Source organism: Gossypium arboreum, chromosome 10 (genome assembly GCF_025698485.1).
Source record: "Gossypium arboreum isolate Shixiya-1 chromosome 10, ASM2569848v2, whole genome shotgun sequence".
In the NCBI taxonomy this organism is placed as follows: domain Eukaryota; kingdom Viridiplantae; phylum Streptophyta; class Magnoliopsida; order Malvales; family Malvaceae; genus Gossypium; species Gossypium arboreum.
In genome coordinates this window covers 27,794,438-27,809,229 of record NC_069079.1, presented here as the reverse complement: position 1 = coordinate 27,809,229, position 14,792 = coordinate 27,794,438, and the positions used below count along the sequence as shown (strand labels likewise).

The 14,792-nt window shown below is 33.3% G+C and overlaps 1 long non-coding RNA gene across 5 annotated transcripts; it reads right to left on the bottom strand.

Annotated features, from left to right (window-relative positions):
- Positions 1-12,204: 12,204 nt before the first annotated feature.
- LOC108474377 (uncharacterized) lies at positions 12,205-14,259 on the bottom strand. Of its 5 annotated transcripts, none has more exons than XR_008272466.1 (4): positions 13,999-14,259; positions 12,856-12,949; positions 12,675-12,750; positions 12,205-12,594 (listed from the first exon to the last, which is right to left on the bottom strand). It is a non-coding gene; the product is annotated as an uncharacterized LOC108474377 (long non-coding RNA). The 5 variants fall into 5 exon arrangements; XR_008272467.1 differs by having other exon boundaries at positions 12,675-12,742; positions 13,999-14,258; XR_008272468.1 differs by having other exon boundaries at positions 12,205-12,750; positions 13,999-14,256.
- Positions 14,260-14,792: the final 533 nt, after the last annotated feature.

The following is a 14,792-nucleotide window of genomic DNA, read 5'->3' as shown; positions in this document are numbered from 1 at the left end:
TTGTTTTGGACCGAGCTTGGTGAAAGCAAAATTTTCGGAGTGGATTTGATCAAAGATGCTGAACTGAAAGTAAAAGTAATCCGTGAAAGTCTGAAGATAGCCTCCGATCGTCAGAAGTCGTATGCGGATCTGAAACGAAAGGACATTGAGTATCAGGTAGGAGATAAAGTGTTTATTAAAGTTTCGCCTTGGAAAAAGATACTCAGATTTGGCCGTAAAGGCAAGTTGAGTCCGAGGTTCATTGGGCCATATGAGATATCCGAACGAGTCGGTCCAGTTGCATATCGATTGATTTTGCCCCCTGAACTCGGAAAGATTCACGACGTCTTTCATGTTTCAATGCTTCGACGTTATAGATCTGATCCATCACACGTGATTAGTCCATCAGAGGTTGAAATTCAATCTGACTTGAGTTCTGAAGAAGAACCGATTCGTATCCTAGCACGTGAAGTGAAAGAGTTGCGAAACAAGCGGGTTCCGCTAGTGAAAGTGTTATTGCTCAAACACGGGATAGAAGAAGCTACTTGGGAACCCGAGAACTCTATGAAAGAGCGATATCCAAACCTATTTACCGGTAAGATTTTCGGGGACGAAAATTTCTTAAGTGGGGGAGAGTTGTGACAGCCTAAAATTGACCCTAGTCGGGAAGTGGTTTCGGGACCGCTAAACCGAGTCACCGAAATGTTTGAACGTAATATTTATTGTCTAGAATATGTAATTATGAATGTGCGAAAATTTCAAGCTTGATTTAGTCGATTGCATGTGAATTCGATTAGTAGGACTTGTGTGACACTTTTGAAATGTGATAGGCTAATCTATAAGGACCTAATAGTGCATGTAATCAAAAGGGAGGACTTGCATGTCAAATTTTCCCCCCTAATTGATAGTGGCCGGCCATGACAAGGTTTATGGGCAAAGAAAACATGTCATAACATGTTTTGTTAATGGATGATGTAGAAAATGATTAAAAATTTAAGGATGTAGGAAGAGAAACAAAAAAAAATTGTGTGTGTGCGTGTGGTATCCCCCCCTTGCCGTGAGTTGAGAAAGGAAAGAAGAAAAAAAGAAAAAAAAATTGTATTCATCCTTTCTCATCTCTTTTGGCCGAAAATTCAAAGGAAGAGGGGAGGGGTTTTTGCTTCATGTTCGGTTTGGAAGAGAACTAGAAGGAGATTTGGCCATACTTGTATCAAGATTTAGCTCAAGAGCTTAGAGGGCCACAGTTGGATAAGGGAAAGGAAAAAGTGATCGAATAGCCGTTGAAGCCGTTCGACAACATCCGAGGTAAGTCTTCGAGTAATGACCCTACTTGAATTATATTGAAATGATTTGTTATATTACGGCGGATAGCCGAATGTGCGTAGGGACTACGTTATAAAGTCAATTGAAATCATGATCTTTGTGTGTGGCCATTGAGCCGAAATTGGAAAGGTTTGATAAATGCTTGTGTTTGAGCCTTAGTAACGAAAATGAAATATGGATGTGTCGTGATTATTGACATATGTGTGCATGAGCAATTGAATGATACCCGGGCTAAGTCCCGAAGACATTTATGCTAGTGATTATATCCGGGTTAAGACCCAAAGGCAATTGTGCTAGTGACTATATCCGGGCTAAGACCCGAAGGCATTTGTGCGAGTTGTTATATCCGGGATAAGACCCGAAGGCATTTGTGCGAGTTGTTATATCCGGGCTAAGACCCGAAGGCATTCGTGCTTGTGGTTATATCCGGTTATATTCCGAAGAAACTTGGGTTGAAGGTGAGCGTTTTGTGCTGTAATAAATTCAATTAGTACGCTCGAAAAGCCCAAACGATAAGGTATGTTTGCATGTGCATCGGAAAAGTCGATACGTTCGAAATAATGTTCGTTCAATCGACTCACGAATTTTCAGCTCTTAAATAGGTTGATACCTTGTGTGTGTATATGTTGATGAAGTGTGAAGTAAGTATGATTATGTGAATGTGTATTAATAAAGTGATTCATTTAGCTATGTGAATGTAATACTTTAGTCAAAGCCGATTTTATTACTTGAAACTTACTAAGCATAAAAATGCTTACCCCGTTGCTTTGGCTCTTTGTTTTCTAGATTTTGCTCGTTAGCTATCGGATTCGGGATCATCGAAGTCAAAGTCATCCATACTATCAAAGCCCCTTTTTGGTACTCTTTTAGTTGAACTCGGGTTATGGCATGTATAGGACTACCCTTTGTTGTTTTCAAGTACTTTTGTGATGTATATGTGTACAGCCATGCGAAAATGGCTCGTAAAAGTGGAGTATGGCATTAGACCATTTGTGTTTATGTATATATATATGGTTTCATGATGTGACTATGGACTGGAATGGAAGTGTTGGGCAAATGATCAGCCATTGGAATGGCTAAATATGATCATATGTGGACCTATGTATGACAAAACTATAGTTGGTCCATGGAAACCACAAAATAGGTAAAGTTTACCTTGAAAACAGATGCTGACAGCAGCAGTGGTGTGGATTTGAAAAATCACCAAAATTTGTAGGAATGGTATTAAATAGTGAATAAATTATGTAATCGAACCTTGATGAATCTATTTTCATATGAAAGTAACGAAACGATCATATGAACAGTATATTAAGAGTTATTAAAGTTCTCGTGAGACAGGGCCAGAACGGTTTCTGGATCCCCTGTTTCGACTTTGAAAATTTACCATAAATTATCCAGAAACAATTAGAAGTCATACCTTATATGTATAGATTCCTCTTTGAGTCTAGTTTCATTAGAAACAAACGGCATGAGTATTGAATCTCTGTACAGGGAGATATCCCAGTCGTAATACTTGAAGGTCAGAGTAGTCGAACCCAGAATCAGGGGAGACTTTAACTAATAAACTGTACCAATTGGCCCGACCAAAAATTTTAGAAATAAATCCACGGATGGATATATGAGTATAAATTCAGGGAAAATTTACGGAATCAGTTTTCGAGTTTTGAAACTCGAGATATGATTTTTAAGGCGACAGTGACGCAGTTATCCAGCTTGTCTGGAAATGTTAAATTGGTCGGTGCAATAAGTGGATTTAGCTCGTTAACCCCTCGTGTCCGACTCCGGCGACGGTCTCGGGTACGGGGTGTTACAGCTCACCTATTCTTACTTGATGTATATGTAAACTTTGTGACTAACATGTTTGATTGGATACATGTGTTTAGGCAGTTTAGCCAAATGGATGGAAAACTTGTTATTGTATGCTTAGATTTAACAAACGGGATTGGTAAGTTTAGTTTCCGTTTTACAAACTCACTAAGCATATAATGCTTACTTCGTTTATTTTTCTCCTGTTTTATAGTGTTCGTAAGCTTGCGAAGGTTGGAGATCGTTGGAGCATCGTCACACTATCAGCTAGTCATTTTGGGTAAAATTAGTAAAAATCATTTTGGTATTATGGCATGTATAGGACAACTTGGACAATAGTGGCTTGAAATGTTATTTTGTAACCTAGCCATTGGAATGACTAGTAATGGTTTATTTTGGTATGACTAAGTAGATTATTATGATATATATGCACACATGTGTTCTGTTAAGAATATGTGATCAATGTTGTGAATGCCTAAGTTAAACCAAGGTAAGTTTACAAACACATATGCATGTAATGGTATGCCATGATGAAAGATAGAATTGCCTAATTTGAATGTTTGGATTGGTTGGTATTGGATGTGTTTCAAGTGCAGGTCTTGGGTGAAATTTTGGGTGAGAAATGAAGCTAGAAATGGCTTCATTTTGTCCACACGGGTAGACACACGGGAATGTGTCTAGACCGTATGTGACACATGGCCTGATAACATGGGCATATGGTTAGGCCGTGTGTCACCTGCACCTTAATTTTGAGAAACAGAATGCTTAGAATTGAAGGCAGAGACACGAGCATGTGTCTCAGCCGTGTATGCCACACGGCCTAGAACACCGGCGTGTGTCTTGGCTGTGAGAAACATGCACCTAATTTTGAATTGAATTAATTGACTACATGGCCTAGCAAACGGGCGTGTGGCATGGCAATGTGTGCAAGTTAGAGAGTTACACGGGGTCGAACACGACCTCTAGCACAGGCGTGTCCCTTGGACCACACGAGCGTGTGAGCCCTGCACCTTGGAAAATTTTTGAAAAGTTGCGAAAAATTCTTAAAGTTCCCGATTCAGTCCCAACTCGATTCTAATACTCGATTGGGCCTCGAGGGCCTAATCAAGGGATGTTATGAATAATTTTGGTAAATGAATAGTAATTTACATAAATTATTTGTAAAATGTTCTGAAAGTTTTGGTAATGCTCTGAAACCCTGTTCCAACGACAGATACCGATTAGAGGTGTTACACCTATAGATATGATGACTAAGTCACTTCCTATAACCAAGTTTGAGCATTGCTTGGACTTGGTTGGTGTTTATTATTGACGAATACCCCTTTAGGGGTTTTGTAGAATAGGTGAAGAACTTGTTCGTTGAGAATTCATGTCAAGGTGGAGATTGTTAGAGTTTGTGTGACCCGAATCCTGTCACCTGTTGAAGAAATAAATAGTGGCCAAATAAAGGGATCTATGAGGGCGAGAGATCGAGAACCCGTATAGAACTAAATTTCTTCTATTTGACATTGATTAGAATAAAGATTTTCAACCCTTAAATAGATATAGTCGAAACTCCTCTTGTATCATTTGTTTTTCAACATTAGTAAATTTCTTCTCCTCTGCCTGTAGTTTTTTCCTGAAAGGGTTTTCACATTAAATATGTATATTCTTATTTTTCTTATTTTGTGATTATTCTATTGTCATTATTAGCGTCTATTATAACAAAAAATTTATAAGATTACTTTAATATTGTATTATTTTTAAAACTAAGATGATTGAATTTTTAATATTTATAAAAGTTGAAGAACTAATTTACTCATTTTAGAAATTGACTATGAGTACTTGCACTAAAATAGAAAATAATTAAACCCCAAACTGATGTCATTGAGGTTAATTATATTTTTAAATATTTGAATTTTAAAATTCAAACTTGATTAACTCAAACTGTTTAATCAAATTGATCCGATAATTTGAATAATTCAATTAACTAAAACTTAAATCTTAAAATTTTTAATTTTTGAATTGAATGAATTTTATTTTTCCTTAAAATAAACATAACAAAAACATAGTTTAACTATTTATATTTTTTCTTTAAAAATATTATTTATATTTTGGTCCTATCAGTAAAACCACTCTACACCGTCCATACCCCGTAATGCGATTTTTCCTTTTTCTTTTAAATGAAATGAAACCATAATGAAATTTGGGTGATGCGAAAAATCCAAACCAAACTGCAGGACAAGATTTGATTAAAGAAAGCGCCAATTTTGCAGGTGAAAGAAAAGGCCAATTCAGTCAATTTATTCTCACCATTTCATTGAATTCGAAATAATAGGAGTCCTGAAACGACAGTGTGAAAAGGTAAAAGGTAGAAAAAGAATAGCAATCTGTAGACATCGGGGAGTGGAGTGTTTTTGTCTTGCTCTGCAATTTTTATTTTATAACTAATTCCTTACACCATATTTTTTCTAAAACCCTTTTACATTTCATGTTTTCTTGACAACGTTTTTCTTTTTTTAATTTCTCTATAAAATTTGAGGGTAAAATACAAAATAAAGATTTTTAAAAAAATTAAGAAAATAGGCTAAATTTTTTAAAATTTATGAAAATGGGCTAATTTTAGTAAAACGTTTTCCGCCGAAAATATTTTTAGGAAAAACTCAAAAAAATGCTTTCAATTGGAAGTGCTTTTCACATGTGACCGATAAACACTCTAATATATATAATTTTAAAGAATCACAAAAGTAAATAATAAAACAAAATTATTTTTTATCACTATTGTTATACCCCTCAACATGAGATAATTAGAGAGATACACGTTGGCGCCCTCCTCTATCTACTGTTTGGGAAGTTCTCAATTTCTCTGAAAGGATCCCTAGTCACTCATTCTTAGGAACGAACTATCTACTTCCTTTGGAATGGTCTTACGTACCCACCTTTATGAACAACTCATTCATTCTACAAGGCGCCCGCTCTTCTATTGAGAATGTGATTTTTAAGCCACCAAACCCTATTTGAACATAATAACCTTGTATTGTCATTTATAATAAATAACAGAACGAGTCACATCACATACATCCGCTCATGTGCTCTACAATGATGGTAATATTTCCAAGCACGAAACCTCTATTATATATCCCCAGATCGATGAAGAATAGATCCCTAAATTTTTAAATTCAAAAAGTAGATGACTATATTCTTGAAAATAAAAGTAGGGGGATATTACCATCTTAAAAATTTAGGTCTAATTATTAACATTGTTAAAATTCTTCTATTAAATTCTACGGCATGACATTTTAAAATTAAAAAAAATCATTTGATAGTCATATAACAATAAAAATAACGTTAAAAATACTTATATGACTTTTCTTAAAAATACTAGTTAGAAATTTTCATGATAAAATAATCTTTTGTTGGAATATTGTTCTTAAGAAAAATTGGCGATAGGTTGATTACTTTTTTTTTTGACTAAATTATAGAGTAAAAATTCAAAGGTTGCAATATGCTCAAAGTTCTTATAGTCTTCATATATTTGGAATTTAATATCCATACTTTTATTTTCAAGAATTTAATTCCTATGCTTTTGAATATTAAAATTTAGGTCTATTTTTTAACACTGTTAAAATCTTTATTTTAAATTTATCGGTGTGGCATTTTGACATTAAAAAGAAATACTCCATTGGTATCCATGTAATAAAAATGATATTATAATAAACTTGAATTTAATTGAGAATTTTAACGATGGTAGCGATTCTTAAAATTCACCTTAACATTTTAATCGAATAAAATATTTAAACTAACTAATGACGCTATAAAAGTTGAGGCACCAAATTAAGTCAAAATTAAAGTATAAAGATTAAATCTTAAATATAAGTGAAATGTAGGGATTAAAATTGAAATTTAACCATTCTTAAATAATTTTAAAGTATAAAGTATAGATGTCTTAGAAACAATTTTTTTTTCAAAATTAATTGTCAAATGTGATCAAATGTCAATTTTATAATATATGTTATCAAATATAATCATTTATAATATATGCTAATTTTATAAGGGATTGATATCGTTTATAAGAACTTAAGTTGTAGCCTTCATTTTCTTCAAAGCTTAAGTTTGAATTACTATTATAAAAAATATCATTTATATATTGTCAACTTTAAACATCATATGAAAAAATTAGTGTAATTAATGTTTAATGTATATTACATTTGTTAAATTAAAACTAATTAATTAAATTAACAAATTAAATTAAAATAAATTATTATAAGCACTAAATAGACTAAAATCAAACTTGTTAATTAATTCACACATAATTTTTATACATGAGAATTAAATCTAAACGCTTAAAATCTCAAAACTTTACTCCTCGTTCACAATATATGTTATATTTATACTAAAAATTGTAAAATACTACTCATTTAAAAGAAGTCTAAAGAAGTGTTTGGATGAGTGGTGTATTTACTTAAGATTAGTGTAAAAACAGTAATGGTTGTGAAATTAGATATTGTAGGGTGAGACAAAAAATAAGGTAAACACACCGCACCCAATCGTTCATCCAAACCCACCCTAAATCTAATTACTTATATGTGTTTGGTTTAATGAAATGAAATAAATAAAGAATCTAATAACTATACGGTAAAAATGAAATATAAAAATAATAAATTACTATTTGTTTGGTTGATTAAATGAAATACACAAGTAATAGTATTAGGCTATTGGGTTGGCTAGATTGATGGTAAGGAATAAAAAGTATAAATGTTAAATGACAAAATTACCTTTAAGTTAAATAATGGTATTTTATTATTCTATTATTATTAAATGTTTATATAAATTTAATTTCATTAATATAAAGATCAAATTTTATAAAAAACTTTGAAAAAAAAACCCTAGCCAATAGTGCTTTGCTTAAGCATCCTAGAGGAACAGTTTATTCTGCGGCTTGGGATGAAGAAAAGTGGTGGTGATGAGAGTTTTGTAGGAGATGAGATCTCCCTTTTAGTAGAAGAACTCATTCAGTTATCGGTTAAAAGTTCAAAGGTTGTACCAAGCGAGAAGCCAACCCTAATCTGCACTATTTGGACAAAAAAATCCTATAATCCAGATAGTTTTAGGGCACAGATGAAAAGTATTTGGAAAACGAAGAAAAAATTTGAGATCCAATTGGCAGGGCAGAACCTATACTTGTTAGTGTTTGATAGTGGAGAAGATTTGGAGACAGTTATGGAGGTACAACCATGGCTATTTAGGAAAAATCTAGTGCTGTTTGATCAGTTAACTACATCGATGGAAAGGAGTTAGATTCGGCTTAATTCATCCCCATATTGGATTAAGATTCGTCCATGCTTGCCAGAATTCGATAAAAAAATTTGATGCATGCTATTAGGGCTACTTTTGGAGGTATTATGAGATCTGAAATTAATGGGGATTTCTGTCGACTTAGAGTGCAATTAGATGTACTAAAACCCTTGCGCAGGGGTATTTTCGTCTCAACAGAAAATCAGTGTAAGTCCTAGATTCCTTCTAAATGTGAAAAATTACCAACTTTTTGCTTTGGTTGTGGAATGATGGGGCACGGGCTCACTGAATGTCTTAAGTCAATTCCTGCAGAAAAAAATAAAATTAGAGATGATCTTCATTTTTCTTTAGCACTAAAAGCAGAAGTAAATTTTAATGGTAAGGAGAGTTTAAAGTTTAGTGCCTTTTCAAAAAAGATGCAGACTCAATGTTCATATACAGATGGTATAGAGAAAATCTTTAAGCCAATTTTTGAAGAAAAGGGTAATAGTGATACTGATCAGAATAGTCAGGATGGTGCACAATTCACAGGAAAGTTGACAGCAATGATGATGCAAGAGGGAGCGATAGTTAGAAAAGAAAACGAGAATGGGGAAATCAATAATCACGAAGGAAGATCAAAGCCAATCAGGAAGCCAATATGGAAGAGATTAGAGACAAAAAGAGACATGGAGAGTGGAAATGGAGAGAGTAAATTGAGAAAGAGAAAATCAGAGGATATAGAAATTGAAGATGACAGAAATAGAAATTCTTGCGAAGTGGAAGCAAAAGAGTGAAGTTTGATGACCAAGATTCTCACAACAACGGGAACTCACTTTTGGTGACAGAAAATCTCAAGCAATGTGGTATTACCAATCAAGATAGATGGGCGGCTGCCAGATGGCAAGTCGACCGGACACAATGAAAACTATCTGTTGGAACATTCGTGGATTGAGGAGTCCACGGGCAATAAGAAGGCTTCAGTTTTTGCTAAAGCAACATAAACCCCAAATGATTTTCCTCATGGAGACCAAAATCGATGAAAAGCGTATAGAAAGAATTAGGAGGAGATGTGGTTTCGAGAATGGTATTGATGTTGGAGCAAAAGACTCTAGAGGTGGAATTTCTTTGGCATGGAAAGCAGAAATTACGGTTCGACTAAACAATTTCTCTAAAAACCATATTGACGTGCTGGTAAAAGAGGATAATGTTAATCAAGAGTGGAGATTTACAGGGTTCTATGGTTTGCCTTACATTACTAATAAGGATGACTCGTGGAATTTGTTGAGGAGGTTGGGTCAAAATCAAAACCATCCATGGTTAGTATGTGGTGCTTTTAATGAAATATTGTATTCTTTTAAAAAAAGTGAAGGTCAACCGAGGGAGGAAAAAAGAATGAAAGCTTTTTACGAGGTTTTAGAAGAATGTCAATTAATGGATGTGAGGTATTTGGGAGGGTGGTTTACATAGGAAAGAGGGAATCTACCGGAAACAAATATTAAAGAGCGATTGCATAGAGGCATGGCAAATGAAAAATGGATGCATCTTTTTCCAAAAGGAGCTATTTATCACTTAGCATACTCGATTTCAGATCATTGTCCCTTACTTATTAATACTAATAAAAAGACAATTTTTAAAGGAAGCCCAAGTTTCAAGTTCGAGGCATGGTGGATAATGGAGGAATCTATTGAACAAGAGATTAAAACTCGTAGGAATCATCGAATGAAACTATTGTTGAAAAGCTTGGAAGGTTGCATATTAGATTGATTAGGTGGGCAAGTTCAATAAAGAGAGGCAGAGATGGGTTAAAGAATAAGCTCATGAAAGAACTTGACAAGTTAATGGCAAGGGATAGAGATGATGACACATTGGTAAAACTGATTGATGGATTCAACTCAATATGGAGATTGATAAAGATGAAATGTACTGGGAACAAAGGGCACGAGCCAATTGGCTTCAATTAGGAGATAAAAATTCTGCTTTTTTCCATATACATGCCTTAGTTCGTAGACGAATTAACACTATTACTAGGCTGGAAATGGAAGACGAGAGGGATATCTTTGGTGAAATAGCAATTAATGAGACAACTTCAAATTACTTCCAGAACTTATTTTCTTCATGGGGGATTGGCAATTTATCCCACCTTCTAAAATGTATTAATTCTAATATTTCATCGGATATCAATGTAGATTTATTAGTACCTTTTACAGAAGAATAAGTATTTTTAGCTTTGAAAGGAATGGGGCCCACTACAACACCTGGTTGTGACGGCTTTTCAGCTTTATTTTTTCAAAAATTCTGGCACATTGTAGGTAAAGATGTTGAAAATTTTTGTTTAGGAATTCTGAATGAGGGAAGAGATATAAACTCTATAAATATCACAGACATTGTGCTTATCCCTAAACTACCAAATCCCATGAGTCTTGTTAATTTCAGAACTATCAGCTTATACACAATTTTATACAAAATTATGGCAAAAGTAATCACTAATCGCCTTCAATGAGTAATTGGAGAATGTATTGACAAGGCTCAAAGTGCTTTTATCCCTAGAAGGCTACTTACTGACAATGTGCTTGTGTCTTATGAACTCCTACATACACTACGTCAAAAACGGATTGGGAAAAAGAGGCTTATGGCAGTCAAACTAGATATGAGCAAGGCTTATGACAGAGTTGAATGGGCTTTTTTAAAGGAAGTTATGATTCAAATGGGATTTGTAGTGGAGTGGGTAACTTTAATCATGAAGTGCATCTCCACAGTCTCGTACACAGTGAGTGTCAATGGAAGAAGATGAGATGTTTTTAAACCCACCAGAGGGCTTCGTCAGGGAGATCCGCTTAGTCCTTTTCTTTTCTTGATATGCAGTGAAGGACTCTCGTCGCTAATAAGAATGTCAAAAGTGGAGGGATCCATGAAGGGAGTAAGAGCTAGATGAAGAGGACCAGAAATATCACATCTGCTGTTTGCAAATGATTGCATACTGTTTGGAGAAGCGACACATAAATGGGTAAAAATTTTAAAAGGAATTTTAAGAGAATATGAACAGTACTCAGGCCAATGTGTGAATTTTGGTAAATCGATAATTTTTTATAGTTCAAATACAACTGAAAGAGACAAAGCAGAAACTTCGAGTATGTTAGTTGTTCGATGCTCCACCAATCTGGAAAAATATCTAGGACTCCCTAATGTTGTAGGCAGGCGAAAGAATGAAGCTTTTCAGAATCTCAAGGATAAAGTGAAGCTGAGAATTGAAAACTAGAGTAAACGACTACTGTCATAAGGGGGAAAGGAGGTCTTTATAAAATCTGTTCTTCAAGCAATTCCAACCTATGCTATGTCATGTTTCCTCTTACCAAAATCGTTATGTAGGAAGCTGGAAAATATTTTCACAAAATTCTAGTGGCAAAAAGGTCAGGGAAGGAAATGGATTCACTAGTGCCGATGGAATTTTATGTGTCGATCAAAAGATGAGAAGGGAATGGGCTTTAGAAATTTAGTGCAATTTAGTATTTCACTATTAGCTAAGCAGGGGTGGAGGCTTATTACAAACCAGAATTCCTTAGTTACGCAAGTGTTTAAAGCTAAGTGTTTTCCGAATGATAATTTTTTAAATTCTCGATTGGGGAAAACCGATTCTTACATATAGAAAAGCATGTGGACAGCGAAGGGTGTTTTGGAAAAATACATGTATTGGAAGGTCAGTACAGGTACAAGTATATATATCAATACTAATGCTTGGATTCTAGATGCTGTTAATTTTCAATTATCTTCAGTTATTAATGCCATGCAAGATGTTAAGGTCAATGAGTTGATCAACAGTAATGAGAGAACATGGAAGTGAGATTTCATAAACAATAAATTTTCCGCAGATGATGCTAGAAAAATCCTTCGTATCCCTTTAGCACGCACACCTCACGATGATTTCTTGGTCTGGGAAGGTGAGTATTCAGGTGAGTTTTCGATTCGCAGTGCCTATAAACTATTACAATAAACTATTACAAGCTTTGGAGGAAATTCCTAGAGCTTACACTTTACAAACAGGCTATATGAACTTTTACAAAAAACTATGGCTCCTTAATCTACCAAGCAAAATTAAGGTTACAATATGGAGAATCTTATGGAATTATTTTTCGACAAGGGTTAATATGCAGTAGCATTAGCTCGTCAGTAACACAAACTGCCCTCGGTGCGGTGAAAGTGCTGAAACAATCGACCATATTTTTCGCAAATATCCTGTCACAGTGGAAGTGGTCACTATTAAAAATTCAAAATTTGATTCTGGTTCCTAACATGGATTTTTTATAGTGGATTACCTGGATTTTTGATCTATTTTTTATAGGGCAACAAATAGCAGACTTCATCAACAACTATATTGTTGAACCTAATGGGCTTGAAATAAGAAGGTCAATTAAGGGAAAGGAAACAAGAAAGTGGAGCTACCCACATCGCGAATTCGTTAAAATAAATTTTGATAGTGCGTATGATGCGACTCACCATAAATCTGCCTCAGGGGTTGTGGTCAGAGACGAGGAAAGGCTTGTCCTTCTTTCCTACTCAGAGATCAACCACGGGGTATCTTCCGCATTAACTAGAAACAAATCATTGGTTGTTTAAAATTCTAGAAAATAATTTTAGTGAAGAACCATTAAAATTATGGGAAAATAGTCCAAGATATTGTGAAATAAAATTAAAGAATCCTAATAAAATAATTAGAATCAAACCTATGATCTATACTAAACAAGATATAGATGAATTTGATATACAAATCAAACAATTATTGGAAAAAGGATTAATAGAAAAAATTAATAGTCCACACTCAAGTCCAGTTTTTATGGTAAGAAACTATGCTGAAATAAAAAGAGGAAAAGCTAGAATGGTAATTAATTATAAAAGACTAAACCAAAATACTATTTTTGATGGATACTTTATTCTAAGGAAAGATGTTTTAATAAATCAAACTAAACAAGCAAAATATTTCAGTAAATTTGATTGTAAATCAGGATTTTGACAAATAATGCTAACTGATGAATCTAAACCATTAACAGCCTTTAACGCACCTAATGGTCATTATCAATGGAGAGTAATGCCATTTGGATTATGTAATACACCTCAAATCTTCCAAAGATGGATGGATTCTATATTTAATAAATATAAAAAATTTTATGTAGTTTATATAGACGATATATTAATATTTTCAAAAACACTGGAAAAGCATAAAAAAACATTTAAATATTATCTCCCAAAAATTCATAAAACATAAAATTATTTTGAGCCCTAAGAAAATAGAATTAAAAAAAACAGAAATAAAATTTTTAGGTTTAAATTTATCGGCTGATGATCTTAAACTACTAGATCATATTATAGTAAAAATGAAAGAATTTTCAAAAGAAATTAAAAACCAAAGTAGGAGTGGAACAACGATGGCCGAAGGTGATAATAGAAGGTGACTCCCTCACGATAATTAAAAAATGCACAACCAAAAGTCAAGATCGTTCACATATAGAAGCTTATATACACGATATACAACAAAACATTAACAGATCGAGAAGCTTCTTTTTCAAATGTACAATAAGATCTGCAAACAACCTTGCGCATGTAATAACAACGGAAACTTTAAGAAGGAAGGAGAAGACGTACCTGGAAATGGGGGTTCCGGTGTATGTTGAAATTCAACAAAGAATGGATCAGAGACGAGAACCAGATTGATAACAGAGGGGAAACAGAGAAATGAAAGGAAAGTAAAGGAAAGTAGGAGAAATGGTTTTTGAAAGGATAAACTTTCCTAAAAGCTGAATCGTCAAAAGAAAATTGAAAGGTACTCTGATGATAAGACGGTTTACAGTATGATCTGACTGGGCATTAATTAGGTACATCAATCTATAATTTTTGACTGTTTGATAAATATCTAGATATTTTCTAATTAGTTTTTGAGCCTTTTTAGTTTCAGGCCGTGTCTTGTTTAGGTGCTGATTGGTTTTCTCTTTTGCTTTTGGACTTTTACTATGTACTTTTATTTTATTCAGTATACAGCCCAGTTTGAATTCTTTCAAAAAATTTATTAATATAATTCAGAAAAATAATAAAATAATATATGTAGAAAATTTTAATATTATAATTTATTAATATATATTATAAATATATTTAATAGTATAATATATTATTTATAAAAATATGATTTATTTCTTAATAACATTATAAATATTATGTCAAAATAATATTTGAAAATAAATAATTTAACATTTTATATTTAATAATAAAAAATTATTTAACAATATATTTAGTTTATTAAACTTACAAATAAATATAAAATCATATTTAAAAATTATTTTATTATATTTAAATATTTAAAATATTATTAAAACCTACCATTTTATTTTAATATTACTTTATCTCTTTAGCTTCCATCGCTCCAATCCTTCATTTTGGTTAGT